Genomic DNA, 16,022 nt, shown 5'->3' with positions numbered 1-16,022 from the left:
TATTTTTTGTATTATATATCTTTTTATGGCATTTCCAAAATGAATACTATGGAATTTTAAAGGATAGGTAATACTGAAATCTTTATTCAAGATGAGTTTTTATATTATATTTTTAATTCCAACATTTAGGCATATTTCATAACAGATACACATAGTATCAAATAGTATATGTGTTTAAAATAATCAGTACCAATGTTTTATGTTGAGAATATGCTTAAACTTTTTTTCCATGTATTCTTCATAAATAAAGAGAACTATATGGAAACTAGTTATTGAATGACTATTTTTTTAAAGTAGAACCATATCTTTATCTTTGTATAATTAGTACTTGGCATATAGACACATAAAAATAAAATTTTGGGCTGTTCTGCAATGAAACTAACATGTTTTTCTGCTTATTTGACCCATAGTATTCTTCCTACGTTTCCTTCATTCATCAAATTTATTACATTATGTCTTCTAGGATAGTTTTTTTTTTTTAAGATTTTCTTATTTTTAACTTGTGAAAACCCATTAAAATATTTTTTCTATTATGCATGCATCTGTTGACTGATAAGTAATGTGAAGCAATGTTCCAGAATCAAGCTTCTGCTTTTCAGATTATGTATTATTCTTTTGGAAGGAAGAACATTAAGAATTACATTCATTCTGAAAAATTTCTTCATATCTTTTTAAACTCAAAGCCTGCATGTTATAATTGGTAGTTTTACTTTTCAACTTGAAAGTAGAATTGACTTATATAGGTGTCATCTGTTTTATTTCGAAGTGAAATAACATTTATGTTTTCCACATTAGTTTTAATGTTTGCTGGGAATTGAAAGTAGTTGTATGTTATTTCAGCATAAAAGAGTAAGAAGAACTTTTTGGAAAAGATTATATATTCAAGATAATTTTTAGCAGTTCTGAAATCAAAAGACAGCTTATTAGCATGTTGCAGTTTACCATTTAAAAGCAGGAGTTAAATCTCAACATGTACAAGATGTATAATGTCAGCTGTGAAACTTAACATACTTTCTATCAAGAGATATTTTGTTTTTGTAGTATTTATGTCCCTGAAAGTTGCACACCAATTTGTATAGACATTTTTTTTATTTTCCACATATATATTTATTGATTGATCAATTGTTGTTTTTTTTTGTAAGGAAATTGATTTTATTTTTTTTTAATTTATTTAAACACCTTAATTACATACATGATTGTGTTTGGGTTTCAGTCATGTAAAGAACACCACCCATCACTAGTGCAACATTCCCATCACCAATGTCCCAAGTCTCCCTTCGCCCCACCCGACCCCCGCCTGTACTCTAGACAGGCTCTCCATTTTCCTCATACATTCTCATTATTAGGACAGATCAAAATGTAGTTATTTCCCTAACTAAACTCATCACTCTTTGTGGTGAGCTTCCTGAGGTGAGCTGGAACTTCCAGCTCTTTTCTCTTTTGTGTCTGAAAATTATTATTACAAGGGTGTCTTTCATTTTTCTTAAAACCCATAGATGAGTGAGACCATTCTGCGTTTTTCTCTCTCTCTCTGACTTATTTCACTCAGCATAATAGATTCCATGTACATCCATGTATAGGAAAATTTCATGACTTCATCTCTCCTGACAGCTGCATAATATTCCATTGTGTATATGTACCACAGTTTCTTTAGCCATTCGTCTGTTGAAGGGCATCTTGGTTGTTTCCAGAGTCTTGCTATGGTAAATAGAGCTGCAATGAATATAGGTGTAAGGAAGGGGTTTTTGTATTGTATTTTTGTGTTCCTAGGGTATATTCCTAGGAGTGGTATAGCTGGATCGTATGGGAGCTCGATTTCCAGTTTTTGGAGGAATCTCCATATCGCTTTCCATAAAGGTTGAACTAGACAGCATTCCCACCAGCAGTGGATAAGAGTTCCTTTCTCTCCACATCCCCGCCAACACTGTTTATTCTCATTCTTTGTGATGTGTGCCATTCTCTGGGGTGTGAGGTGGTATCTCATCGTTGTTTTGATTTGCATCTCCCTGATGATTAGTGATGTGGAACATTTTTTCATGTGTCTTTTGGCCATGTGTATTTCTTCTTTGTCAAAGTGTCTGTTCATTTCTTCTCCCCATTTTTTGATGGGGTTAGATGTTTTTTTCTTGTAGAGTTCTGTCAGTGCCTTGTATATTTTGGAGATTAGCCCCTTATCTGATGGGTATTGGGTGAATAGTTTCTCCCATTCAGTGGGTGGCTCTTGTATCCTGGGCACTATTTCCTTTGAGGTGCAGAAGCTTCTCAGCTTAATATATTCCCATCTGTTAATCTCTGCTTTCACTTGCTTGGAGAGTGCAGTTTCCTCCTTGAAGATGCCTGTAATGTCCTGGAGTGTTTTGCCTATGTGCTGTTCTATATATCTTATGGTTTTGGGGCTGATATCGAGGTCTTTAATCCATTTGGATTTTACCTTTGTACATGATGTTAGCTGGGGGTCTAAGTTTAATTTTTTGCAAGTGGCTATCCAATTGTGCCAACACCACTTGTTGAAGAGGCTTTCCCTGCTCCATTTAGGATTTCCTGCTCCTTTATCAAAAATTAGGTGGTTGTATCTCTGGGGAACATTTTCTGAGTATTCAAGCCTATTCCACTGATCTGAGGACCTATCCTTATTCCAATACCATGCTGTTTTGATAACTGTTGCTTTGTAGTACAGTTTAAAGTTGGGAAAAGTAATTCCTCCCATATTCTTTTTCCCAATGATTGCTTTAGCTATTCGAGGGTGTTTATTGTTCCAAATGAATTTCAAAAGTGTCTGATCCACTTCTTTGAAGAATGTCATGTGTATCTTTAGAGGGATGGCATTAAATCTGTATAATGCCTTGGGGAGTATTGACATTTTGGTGATGTTAATCCTGCCAATCCATGAGCAGGGTATGCGTTTCCATTTCCGTGTGTCCTCTCTTATTTCTTGGAGCAGAGTTTTATAGTTTTCTTTGTATAGGTCCTTCACATATTTAGTCAAGTTGATTCCAAGATATTTGAGTTTGTGTGGCACTATTGTGAATGGGGTTGTTTTCTTAATGTCCATTTCATCCTTATTACTATTGGTATATAGAAAGGCCATTGATTTTTGTGTGTTAATTTTGTAGCCTGCCACCTTGCTATATGAGTCTATTGTTTCTAGAAGCTTTTTGATAGAGTCTTTAGGGTTTTCTAAGTAGAGTATCATGTCATCTGCAAACAGTGAGAGCTTGACTTCTTCCTTTCCTATCTGGATTCCCTTGATATCCTTTTCTTGCCTAATCGCTATAGCAAGTACTTCCAGTGCTATGTTGAATAGGAGTGGTGAGAGAGGACAGCCTTGTCTTGTGCCAGAATTTAGAGGGAAGGCTTTCAGTTTTTCTCCATTGAGGATAATATTTGCCACTGGCTTGTGGTAGATGGCCTTCACTATATTGAGAAAGGTTCCCTCCATTCCCATCTTGCTGAGAGTTTTGATCAAGAATGGGTGTTGGACCTTATCAAATGCTTTCTCTGCATCTATTGATATGATCATGTGGTTTTTATTTTTCTTGTTATTGATGTTGTGTATTATGTTGATAGATTTACGGATGTTAAACCAGCCTTGCATTCCTGGGATGAAACCTACTTGATCGTAGTGGATGATCTTCTTAATGAGGCATTGAATCCTATTTGCCAGGATTTTGTTGAGGATCTTTGCATCTGCATTCATCAGTGATATTGGTCTGTAATTTTCTTTTTTGGTAGCGTCTCTGTCTGGTTTAGGTATCAAGGTGATGTTGGCTTCATAAAAGCTATTTGGGAGTGTTTCTGTTTGTTCAATTTCATGAAAGAGTCTTGCCAAGATTGGCAGTAGTTCCTCTTGGAAAGTTTGATAGAATTCATTAGTGAATCCATCTGGACCTGGGCTTTTGTTTTTCGGCAGACATTTGATTACTGTTTTAATTTCATCAGTGGTGATGGGGGTGTTTAGATATGCTACATCCTCTTCCTTCAACCGTGGAAGATTATAAGAGTCCAAGAATTTATCCATTTCTTCCAGGTTCTCATTTTTAGTGGCGTAGAGTTTTTCAAAGTAGTTTCTGATTACCCTTTGAATCTCTGTCATATCAGTAGTGATCTCTCCTTTTTCATTCCTGATACGAGTTATCAAGTTTCTCTCTCTCTCTTTCTTTGTTAGGTTTGCCAGTGGTCTATCAATCTTGTTTATTTTTTCAAAGAACCAACTTTTGCTTTCGTTGATCTTTCGGATTGTTTTTTGAGTTTCCACTTCGTTGATTTCTGCTCTCAGCTTTGTTATTTCCTTCTGTCTTCCTATTCTTGGGTCCTTTTGTTGAGCATTTTCTAGTTCTATTAGCTGTGTCATTAAGCTACTCAGGTAAGCTCCTTCTTCCTTCCGGATGTGTGCTTGCAAAGCTATAAATTTTCCTCTCAGTACTGCTTTTGCTGTGTCCCATAAGTTCTGAGAGTTTGTGTCTTTATTGTCATTTGTTTCCAGGAACCTTTTTATTTCCTCCTTGATTTCATCTCGGACCCACTGGTTATTGAGCATGAGGCTGTTTAACTTCCAGGTGTTAAAGTGTTTCTTCTGAGTCCCTTTGGAATTCACAAATAATTTCAGAGCCTTGTGGTCAGCGAAGGTAGTCTGCAAAATTTCTATCCTCTTGATCTTATGGAGGTATGTTTTATGTGCCAGCATGTAGTCTATCCTGGAGAATGTCCCATGTACATTGGAGAAGAATGTGTATCCAGGTTTCTGGGGATGGAGTGTCCTATATATATCCACTAGGCCTCTTTCTTCCATTTCTCTCCTCAGGTCTAGTATATTCTTGTTGGGTTTCAGTCTGGTTGACCTATCCAGTGTTGACAAAGCCGTGTTAAGGTCCCCCACAATTATTGTGTTGTTGTTGATATTATTTTTCAGATTTGTCAACAGTTGTATTAAATATTTTGCTGGCCCCTCATTCAGTGCATATATGTTTAGGAGAGTGAATTCTTCCTGCTCTACGTACCCCTTGATTAATATAAAATGTCCATCTTTGTCCCTTACAACCTTCCTGAGTATAAAGTTTGCATTATCTGATATTAGTATGGCCACTCCAGCTTTTTTATGGGTGTTGTTTGCTTGGATAATTTTTCTCCAGCCTTTTATTTTGAGTCTATGTTTGTTCTGACTATTCAGGTGCGTTTCTTGTAGGCAGCAGAAGGTTGGATTGAGTTTTTTGATCCATTTAGCCACTCTGTGTGTCTTAACTGGTGCATTTAGTCCATTGACGTTGAGAGAAAGAATTGTCCTGGGATTTAACGCCATCTTTATTTCAAAATTTGGTGTGTCTTTTGGGTAGTCTTGTCTTAGATTAGGTCTTTCAGTTTTTCTCTTAAGACTGGTTTTGTGTCTGTGAAGTTTCTGAGCTGTTTTTTGTCTGTGAAACCATGTATTCTTCCATCAAACCGGAAAGTGAGTTTTGCTGGGTATAGTATTCTGGGTGAAGCATTCATTTCATTCAGTGTTGTCACAATATCCCACCACTGCTTTCTGGCATTGAGTGTTTCTGGTGACAGGTCTGCTGTAAATCTCAGGGAAGCTTGCTTGAACATGATTTCCCCTTTTGATCTTGCTGTTTTCAGAATTCTGTCTCTATCTGTGGGATTTGTCATTGTGACTAGGATGTGTCTTGGGGTGGTTTTTCTGGGGTCTCTTTTGGTTGGTACTCTTCGGGCATGCAGGATTTGATCACATATATTCTTTAGCTCTGGAAGTTTCTCTTTAATGATGTTCTTGACCATTGATTCTTCCTGGAAATTTTCTTCCTGGGTCTCTGGGACTCCAATGATTCTTAAGTTGTTTCTGTTGATCTTATCATAGACTTCTATTTTCGTCTGTTCCCATTCTTTGACTAATTTTTCCATTGTCTGCTCATTTGCTTTAAGTTTTTTGTCCAATCTCTCCTGCTGTATGGAATTGTTATGTATCTCATCTTCCACAGCACCAAGTCTATTCTCAGCTTCTGATACCCTGTCCCAGAGCTTATCCATTTTGTCATTCACTTCGTTTACTGACTTTTTCAGTCCTGTTAGTTGACATGTTATTTCAGTTTGGAGTTTTGTCATTTCTGCCTTCATATTTTCTTGGTTCTTATTAGTGTTCTGTTCAACTCGATCCATGGTTTCTTGGAGTCTGTTGAGCACCTTCCATATTGCTAGTCTAAAGTCCTTATCTGAGAGGTTGATTAGTTGTTCAGTCATTATCTGGTCCTCAGAATTGTCATCTTCATTCTCTATGTCTGATGCTGGCCTGCGTTGTTTCCCCATTGTCACACTTGTATTGTGGGTTTTTCTACGTGTTGTGGTGGTATTCATTGTCTATATGATGTAGGCAGCACACTCCTCTGGCTCCTCCCTTTCTGGATGGGCTGACTTGCCTCTAAGGGAGGGGAGTCCTCCGTGGATGAAGCCTCACACTGGGTCAAATCTTAGGCCCGAGCATGCAACAGAGAAGACAGTCCAGAGAGAAATGTTTGCTTCTGTGATATAGCGCCGTTCTTAGTGTGATTTTTCCTTCTTGTTGCAATGGAGTTCTTTCCTTAGAAAGAGTGCACGGCCGCGTAGCGAAGCGGAGCGGCCGTGCTCCTCTGGAGCCTCTTTTTGCCCCACTCGCAAGAGTTTCACGCAAGAGGACAGTAGACAGACATAGACAGGTCACACTCACAGTTTTTCACAGTTGAGCCCCACTGGGCCGGTGTACTTTCGCGGATTTTCCCCGCCTGGTGTCACACACAGGGAGCCGGCTTTTGCAAAGCTTAGCCGGTTTTTATGCTCTGAAGTCCCTCCCTGAAAATGGCGTCTGGGCGAGCGAGGTTTCTGGAGCCTCTCCTTGCCCCACTCTCAAGAGTTTCACGCAAGAGGACAGTAGACAGACATAGACAGGTCACACTCACAGTTTTTCACAGTTGAGCCCCACTGGGCCGGTGTACTTTCGCGGATTTTCCCCGCCTGGTGTCACACACAGGGAGCTGGCTTTTGCAAAGCTTAGCCGGTTTTTATGCTCTGAAGTCCCTCCCTGAAAATGGTATCTGTGTATAGACATTTTCAATGATCTTTCTCTAACATCATCTTATAATCTTGATTTTAATCCACTGTAGATAATATAAGACTATTTTAAAACTTTAAGAAGTAAAAGGGGATGCGGGTGAGGGAGGGAGGAGCTCGCGCCCGCCCCGGCCCAGCCCGGTGCCCCCACACCCCCAGCCACCATACGCCCGGCCCAGCCATGATCAAGGCCATCCTCATCTTCAACAACCAAGGCAAGCAGTGGCTCTTCAAGTTCTGCCAGCCCTAGAGTGAAGATAAACAACAGCAAATCATCAGGGAGACATTCCCCTTGGTATCTAAGAGAGATAAAAATGTTTGTAATTTCCTTGAAGGAGGATTAATTGGAGGATCTGACAACAAGTTAATTTATAGACATTATGCAACATTATATTTTGTTTTCTGCGTGGATTCTTCAGAAAGTGAACTTGGCATTTTAGACTTAATTCAACGTTTAGGGGTTACTCCTGGCTCTATGCTTAGAAATCATCCCTGGCAGGCTCGGGGGACCATTGGGATGCCGGGATTTGAACCACCGTCCTTCTGCATGCAAGGTATTTGTGGAAACACTGGACAGGTGCTTTGAAAATGTTTGTGAATTGGATTTAATTTTCCATGTAGATGAGGTTCACAATATTCTTGCAGAAATGGTGATGGGGGAATGGTTTTGGAGACCAACATGAATGAAATTGTCACACAAATTGATGCACAAAACAAACTGGAGAAATCTGAGTCTGCCTTAATAGGAGATCCAGTCCGTGCTCTATCATTTGTAAAGAATATGAATCTTCCTGACATCCCAAGAAATATTAACATTGGTGTTATGAGTATAAAAGTGCCAAACCTGCCCTCTTTTAAATAAACAATTAAAAAGACCACTCCCAGGTAAAAATCCAGGGGGGGGGGGACAAATCACCTAAGTTTACCATGCAGTTAGTTGTTTACCAAAAATAAAGGAGAGGAGAGTCTTAACTTTTGCTCTTGGATTTAAGTCAAGGTAGTGTGTAGTAATTGTTTAAATCAGTATGGAAGCTTAGTGTTCCTTTTCTTGCTCATAATCTTAAAGAAATTGGGTGGTTCTGGTGTGATTTTCTTTTTTCTTCCTAAACTGCATCCCTGTGTCCATCTAAGACACGCTTCTGTGTATTGGCTATTACAGTATTTCATAAAGTGTTTGAGACATTTCTTTCAATTACATACAACCTTAAAATGTTTGGTGTTTTGTATGGATCACAGTTGCAGCATTCCTTATATCTTTCTGTTATGTGTCACAGTTGTTTTAGAACCAAGTATGTGTTGCATGAAAAAATGACTTTTCTCTTAGTTGAAATAAACTCCAAGGTAACTGGACTTAAAAAAAAAAAGTTTAAGGATTTTTATATTAAAAACAAAAGGTTAAATAGGTGCTTTTAGCTAGTATTTACACATGTACTTCTACTGTCAATTCTAAATGTAAAAATAATCTATAATGCAAGAAGCTATAGTCTGAACAATTTAAATACTGACCAGCTATAATATAGATGAGTCAGTCACACTGTGTGTGTATGTATGTATGTGTGTCTAGAGATAAGGAAAGTAGAATATGAGTAGTCCTGTGCTTAGATTCCTTTCTTTTCTATTTTTAAAATGTCCTCAACATTCTTTTTTTTTAATTTTTATTTATTATTTTTTAATTTTTACAGTGATATTTAAGGTACACAGTGACAATAACTGAGGGCCTTTCCACCACCAGTGTTGTCCTCCCTTCATCCTTGTTCTATTAAACTCTGAGTCAAAATCCATGGAAGCTATTGTCACTATTTGCATAGTCTGGATGAACTTAATCTGCATTTCTTAGCAGAACATAAGTAGGGATATGCATGGAAAATAGAGAAAAGATAATATTAAGAATATGAGTGAAGTCCTCCCTTCATCCCTTTCCCCAGCCATATATCCCTTTATCCCCCAGAATAAAATAAAAACTGACCAGACATGAATAGCAAATCCATAGTCAATGACAACAGAATTGATAGCCAATCTACAACAAGCTGTACAAGGAGGGAACAGTTTCACTAGCACTACAGGGTAAAGGAGGGAGATGTGGGATGCATGCTGGGAAGGGGGGTGGAGGGAAGACTACAATGGTAGTGGGAATGCTCCACATTCATTGTCACTATGTGCCTTACTGTGAAAGAATTGTAATTCCCTTTAACCACAATAAAAATTAAAAAAAAATATGTACTCAATTTATGATGATGGTGCTAGAAGACATTCATTGCTCACTGGATCCTCCATCTTGAATTATCTTTCAATTTATTTTAAGTGCCAACTGTTCTTAGATCTTGTTGTGCTTATCTATTGAGGTGTTTAGCATCTGTGATATATTCACATTGTTGGCAGAAACCTGCCAACCTTGAAGGCTCTGTATGTAGCTTTGCAAGACAATATTGATAGAAGATGAAACAATCAAGGATGGAAGGGCTAAGTGATGGTCCCATTAAAGGACTGGGTACAGTAGCTACTAGTCCTTCTTAAGATGTGTGATTAAAAGCAAAAATAAATGGTGTCGTTGTTATACTTTGTAATGTCTACTCAAGTGAGTATTTTCCATGAAGTATAGCTTTCTGATTCCTCTTCTATTGAATTCTATTCAATTTTATATATTTATATATATATTATTTATATATTTATATATAATATTGAAATTCATATATGCTACACGATATGATTTATATTACATGTATTTATATGTTTTATGTCATAGATATACATTTTATTTATGATATATTTATTGTATATCTGTATTTTATATACAATAAAGTGTATATCTGTACATATAATATATATTTACTTATAGTAACTATTACTGTATCTAAATTGCACTTGATTTACATTAGAATTTTACTCAACTGTGCCTAGAATATAAGTTGCCTTCCAAAGTGAGAATACACTGTGGTAATATTATTCTTCATTTCCTCAAGTAAATTTTATTTTTTTACAGTCCCAGGGATCAAACACAGAGCTTCATACCTGCACGGCAAGTGCTTTACCCTAAGGTACATACTTCCCCACCCTCTTCCCTAACTCACTGGTTTTATTTACTTATTCAGTATTCAAAGGAAAGATAAGACAATGGATATTAAAATAGCTTCAATGAATATTAAATTATTGTCTGTAAAAACAGAAACAATGGAAAGGGATGAAGGGGCTTTATTGGTATAAAAGCAATTTCAGTTGGGAAGGACGCCCAACAGCACAGGCTATAGAACAAGCTTTAAAGAGAAGGATGTGAAGTTTTGGTTTGATGCCATGCAGAGAACAGTCCTTCTAGCAGTTTTCAGGAGATTTATGTATATTCATAAAGGAGAATATTGAACATAAGCAGTTGAAGAATATCCAATAAGTTAATTCCATGTAAATATAAAGAAGCATCACCAGTGGGATTTTTCAATGTGGTAATGAACCGGAAGGTGAGTGAAAGTCATGGAGAGCTTTACTGTATAGTCTCACTGACCAGTATAGTATGGCCAGGAAATGGGGTATTACAAAAGTAATTCTTCTGTTTTACTCTTGATCCAGTCAGTCTCCTAATTAATACAAAGTGGTTCTTTTTGTCTTAATTTGTCCAGACAGATTAATGTAAGTAGTTGGTTTTTCAGGGGAAAGTGGTCATACCCTCCAAACTTTGGTCTCAGAACAATTTGTTTTATCTTTCTAATCCCAGAATTCTAAATTTGGAGAATGAGAGGCAGTAGAGTGGGGTGTGGGAAGAGAAGGTGCAAAGTTGCCAAATCTTTGACAAAATCAATTGAAATTGAACTGACTCCTCCCACTTCTTTTATGGTTGATAAATGTGTTTGGTAGACAGACATCAAATAATTCTTTAAGTAGACAGCCAAATCCTAAAGAAAGTAGGGGAAATATAGAAGATACAAATGGGAAATTGTTTCAACAAAGGTGAATGACATGCAGCTGCATTAACAAGGAGTGTTGTTCTCACGATGAAAAGGAAATATACGAAATGAAAACACATTACCTGTTCATTCCCCAGGGAAATTGTTGACTCATTTGTCTGCAGAGGACCATGTATATGAGAAAAATCTTAATCAAGTAATTAAAATTCTATGTTTAAAAATGAATGGTGTAGAAGTGGTGTTGTTATAATCTATCCTACCAGGGTTCAAGAAACCCAATTTAAAATTAATATAAAATTATAGCTAGGCTGGAGAATTAGCACAATGTGCAGGAACACATGCTTTGTCTGCAGAAGCCCTGATTTGATCTCTTGGATGGCTTTGTAAGCACTGCAGAGGGGATCATCCCATACCAGAATGAATTGTGAGTTAGAAGTAATGCCCTTCATCACAAAAAAGCCTTTGGGATGGGGTAATGAGTATATATGGATCCAGGAGCTGATCCCATGATGGTATTCTTCAAGGATGGAGAAACCCTGAATCTCTTAGGCCACAGGAATTCCCTTTCTTCCCCAATGCTTACTGTGCCTATGCAAAAAGAAAAAAAAAAGTGGGGGGAACACCAAACCCCACCACCCATACTTTTTCTTGTTTTGTTTTGATTTGTTAGTTTTTTACTTTATTTTCCTTCTCTTTGTTCTTCCACTTTTCTCTTTCTTTTTCACACTTGTTGTTATTATTTAGAGATTTATTTTTATTTTTTTATTTGCCGGGTCCATTTTTTTCTTTTTTTTTTTTTCATTTTTCTTTTTTTTTTTCTTTTCTCCTTTCTTTTTTTGGTAGTTGTCACCAAATTTTTTTCTAAACCCTTTTTCTTACCCTTTTTATCTCCAATGACGGTGGAGAATGTATGCTCAATCTACAACAAACTGTAAAGTGGAGACCAGTTGCACTGGCATACTGGGGGGTAGAGGAGGGAGATGTGGGATGCATGCTGGGAATAGGGACAGAGGGAGAACAGCACTGGTGGTGGGAATGCCCCTCATTCATTGTCACTATGTACCATAAATGATGCAGTGAAAGATTTGTAATGCACTTTGGTCACAATAAAAATTAAAAAAAAAAAAGTAGTGCCCTTGCACCATTAGGTATCACCCCCCCCAAAAAAAAATCATATATAGGATAAACCAAAGTTTAAAAACAACTATATGGAGCTGATGTTACAACAGATAGGACACTTGACTTACATGCAGTGACTCAGGTTCTGTTGCTGTAACCCATATAGTCTTCTGACCCTGCAGGAAGTGATCCCTGACATCAGAGCCTTGAACATTGATGGGCTATGCAAGTAGATTACATGATTGGAGCAGATATATTTTATCTTCAAAAAAATCTAATCTGCTATTCCTACTCATGTCTTTTTGGAAAAGAATTCGCTTCAAAAAGTGACTAGGGGGGGCTGGAGAGATAGCATGGAGGTAAAGGCGTTTGCCTTTCATGCAGGAGGTCATCGGTTCAAATCCCAGCGTCCCATATGGTCCCCCGTGCCTGCCAGGAGCAATTTCTGAGCCTGGAGCCAGGAATAACCCCTGAGCACCGCCGGGTGTGACCCAAAAAAAAAAAAAAGTGACTAGGGGGCTGGTGAGGTGGCGCTACAGGTAAGGTGTCTGCCTTGCAAGCGCTAGCCAAGGAAGGACCGTGACCGCAGTTCGATCCTCTGGTGTCCCATATGATCCCCCCAAGACAGGACCAATTTCTGAGCTCTTAGCTAGGAGTAACCCCTGAGCATCAAACGGGTGTGGTCGGAAAACAAACAAACAAACAAAAAAAGTGACAGGGAGAAGGGTTGTGCTGAGTAGCAGTTGTTTTTGTGAAAAGACATGTACAAAGCAAGATTTTGCCCACTAAGTGGGCAGGGTTAGACCTCATCCTTTTATCTCTTTTTTTTGGGGGTGGGGGGGGGGGAGTCACACCAGGCAGCACTCAAGTTACTCCTGGCACTGTGCTCAGAAATTGCTCCTGGAAGGCTCGGGGACCATATGGGATGCTGGGATTCAAACCATTGACCTTCTGCATGAAAGGCAAATAAATGCCTTACCTCCATGCTATCTCTCCGGCCCCTTATCTCTTTTCTGTAGATTGTGGTTTTGTATTTTACAACTTGCTTTCACCCCAAACAGAGATTTTCTTATCATCTTGTTCTACATGTCTAAAGCATATCTGGGTGGGGCTGGCTCAAGATAGGCCTTTTATCCTTACTCCACCTCCTGGGGGTGGGAGGGGTGGTGGTCTCTGTACTTCATGAAAACTGCGGTTCTGGCAGGCAGCTCTCACTGGCTCCAAGAGGCAGAACGTTTTTTTAACCACGCTTGTCTCAAGCTCTCAATCTTGGACTGATTTATTTCCTGCTGTGATTCCAGCTCCAGCTCCATTTCCCGGGGTGGGATTACAGTGTGTGGAGTCTAACAGTGGATGAGGTAAAACTTATATCACCTTAAAAGTTAATTACTTTTGTTTTATTGAATCTTCCTTAGTAACTTCCCATTTTCATATTTCTCTTTCTCTAACTTTGGTCTGAAGCCATGTGGGTGAGTCCTTAAATCTTTCTGGATGCTATCTATGTATAAAGGAGGTCTACTTGTTTTCATTAAATTTCCCTTTGACTTTTTTTTTTAATAATGTGTCTAGTAATTGTTGATTATTTGGTCCTAGCTCACTGCAACCAACCTGAGTTCATGTCAGTGGAGTATATATAACAAGAGAGTGAAGAATGGAGAGTAATAATTCATTTAGCTACAGTTAAAAAGGCAAATTTCAATGGAATATGGGAAAGGAGCCTGGGAGGCAGTTCAAAGGATTGTCTTGCATGTCTGAAGCCCTGAATGTGATCCCAGCACCACAAGCCTATCCAACTCCCCATAATGGTCAGGTAGGATGCTGATGGCTTACAGGATCACTAGGTCCAACCAACTTTAATGTCCAGGTTCTGGTGCTAAAGTTTGAGATCTGCATTGCAGAGCAGTATCTGATTGATCTCTGCCCCAGAAGAGCACTGTGTGACCTGGATTGTTCTCTGCCCCACCCAAGTTGCACTGATTCTCCTAACTCTCACCTCCCACCTTCAGTAGTAAAAAAAAGAGGGAACAAAAATGTGCAGCAATGTATAAAAAAACCACAAGGAAAAGTTGCATGAACAATCGCAATATATTGCTATTGATATATATTGATATGCTGTAGTATAACATCAAAATAGATATCAATAGTTGAAGTCAGTTTAAAGACTTGTCAGACCAAATTATTAGTGAGCCATGTGCAGCTAGGAGACCTACCTAAGTTGTCACAGTGATGACAATAATAGGTTTCTGTTTAAAGAGTTTTATGTCATTACAAAAAAGTCATGTTGCATACTATGAATTAAGCACCTTGGGATCAGGGAGTCTGTTAAGAGGACTGGAATACATGCCTTACACTTGCTAGGCTGCAAGTCTGAACCCCAGTATATCTTGGTCTGTTTATCTTGTACCCAGTTCATTCAATACCCCAAGTACTGTGGAATTCCTTGGTGACCATGAGTAAAACTCGGGTGTCTTGATGGCTGAACAGTACCAAACTACCAGGGCCAACCACTGGACCATCAGGCCTGCACTATGGATTCAAGTATCACCAGGAAAGGGTCTCAGGGACCCTGAGTACTGCTTAAAGAGCTATTGCCCAATATATTAATTAATGAGCTAAGCTAATATAAAATTTCTCTGGTATGCAGGAAATATATGGAAAAGTACTGAGACACAAAGTCTGGGGAAATAGTTTTAAAGAAATTCTGTCAAGTATTTCCTGTAGTAGGAGTGTGATATAATTGTTATCGTTTGCTCTTACATTTCCTCTGTTGAGGTGGTTTTCTATGTGTTTGTGATGAGTGGCAGCCTGTATGGTTCATACATAGCTTTGTTGTTGTGTTACTTTCCAGCATCAGGATGCTTTAGCTATTATTGTGGATATTCAGGCTTGCCAGATACTCACTGGAGGTCTATACAGTGTGAGACTACATGCTCACATGTCTTTCTTGGTTGTGGTGTGGATGGAAGTTGCTTTTGATGCCCAGGATCTCATAGAGCAAAGCTGTGGCATGATGGGTGATTTATGGATTTCAGAACTTTTTGGCCACTGACCATTTTCTTTCCCCCTAGGTTGATATTTTTTTTATTACTTTGTTTTATTTGTTTGGTTTTGGGGCAAAGCCTAACTGTGCTCAAGATTTCCTCCTGGTTTTGAACTCAGGGATCATTCCTCTGGAGCAGAGGGAAACATAGAGATTGCTGGAGATAGATCCTGGGCCAACTGTTTGAGAGACTAGTACCTTACTCACTCACTGTACTTCAGCTTCCCCAAACTGTCATTATTAATTTTACTGGCCTTTAGAAACCATAACCTATTTCTTGCTATAGTCTCAAGGGAGCATATTTCCCATTAATGTTACGGGTGCAATGAATGTTTGAAAGTGGTAATCTCAACATTTCAGAGGATTAGCAAATTCAGAATAAGTAAGATCCTTTGGGGTTGGAAAAAAGATAGATTTCATGATTAGAGTCTAAAGTTCATGAGTTTTATTAATGCACAATTCGACCCTTCACCTAGAGGAGTACATTTATCATTTTGTGACATTCTTATCAGTTTGATTCTCCAATTTCCTGTCAGATAGCAAATGAGAATAATTAAATTAAACTTTGAAGGAAAAATAATCTGTCTAGGAGAAATGCTTCAATAAAAAAAAAAGACAAAGAATATCCTTTCAATATTTTTTTATTCCCCAGACCCAAACATGTTTATTAATTGGAGATTGGTTAAGTAAATGATAGTTCAGCCATAGAATTGGAATGATGATCTCCCTTCTATCCTATCGTTATTGAAGTGTAATTGACAAATAAAAATGGGATGTTTTGTACCTATAACTGATGATTTCAATGCCTAGCCATTGTTAGATAACCACAGCAGTCAAGTTAATTAACACATCCATCACTTCACTTCCTCTTGGCAGCAAGAGCAAACAAGGTCTCC

At 38.2% G+C, this 16,022-nt stretch overlaps 1 protein-coding gene and 1 pseudogene across 1 annotated transcript in view; both read left to right on the top strand.

Moving 5' to 3' along the window:
* Positions 1-16,022, top strand: part of GULP1 (GULP PTB domain containing engulfment adaptor 1) — a 262,846-nt gene that overhangs the window by 117,353 nt on the left and 129,471 nt on the right. The window contains exon 4 of the mRNA XM_049773274.1: positions 10,055-10,109. The gene's annotated coding sequence lies outside the window, so the exon portion shown is untranslated. The remainder of the gene's footprint in view (positions 1-10,054; positions 10,110-16,022) is intronic.
* Positions 7,256-7,936, top strand: LOC126008985 (AP-3 complex subunit sigma-1-like; annotated as a pseudogene).

Source organism: Suncus etruscus, chromosome 5 (genome assembly GCF_024139225.1).
Source record: "Suncus etruscus isolate mSunEtr1 chromosome 5, mSunEtr1.pri.cur, whole genome shotgun sequence".
Lineage (NCBI taxonomy): Eukaryota > Metazoa > Chordata > Mammalia > Eulipotyphla > Soricidae > Suncus > Suncus etruscus.
This window is presented reverse-complemented; position numbering and strand designations above follow the sequence as displayed.